This window comes from Austrofundulus limnaeus, unplaced genomic scaffold (assembly GCF_001266775.1).
Source record: "Austrofundulus limnaeus strain Quisiro unplaced genomic scaffold, Austrofundulus_limnaeus-1.0 Scaffold6928, whole genome shotgun sequence".
NCBI lineage: Eukaryota > Metazoa > Chordata > Actinopteri > Cyprinodontiformes > Rivulidae > Austrofundulus > Austrofundulus limnaeus.
In genome coordinates, this window is record NW_013959330.1 from 1 (window position 1) to 577 (window position 577).

General features: G+C 41.9%; 1 non-coding gene across 1 annotated transcript; it reads left to right on the plus strand.

Moving 5' to 3' along the window:
* The first annotated feature begins 256 nt into the window (after window positions 1-256).
* On the plus strand, window positions 257-338 carry trnas-cga (transfer RNA serine (anticodon CGA)). The gene has a single exon. It is a non-coding gene; the product is annotated as a tRNA-Ser (tRNA).
* Window positions 339-577: the final 239 nt, after the last annotated feature.

The window sequence follows — 577 nt, forward strand, 5'->3', positions numbered from 1 at the left end:
GCTCTAAGCTGAACGCAGCTTTATGTTTGTGAATCTGATCAGTGCGCATGTACAACTCATTTATCTGCAGCAGGCGGTCTGTAGACAAGCATTTGACAGTTTGTGCTTTCGCTCTGTTTTTTACCTAATGTTCCTCTGGGATCAATACAGTATTTTTGAATTGAATTCAATTGACAGTTGTATATATTTTATGTACAGACTACTTCTGAGGCTGATTTATCTCCATGGTTCTTAGTCATGATGTGGACTTTAACCAGCTGTGGTGGCCGAGTGGTTAAGGCGTTGGACTCGAAATCCAATGGGGTTTCCCCACGCAGGTTCAAACCCTGCTCACAGCGATCCTCTAATCTGTTCAACCAACTAATTTATTACAGAAGAGCACACCAATCATCTGGTATCAATCCTGGCAGAGGAGCTCCAACATTACAACCAGAAAAATGTCAAAAACAACAGCACCTTCTTGTAACAGCAGCCTGGACTCTGGAGGACATGAAGGCTGGTCTGTCCTGATGCATCTCAGTAATCCAGGTAAAAAAAATCAAAAAGAAAAAAATTGTATAGATCTTCTGGACGGGTT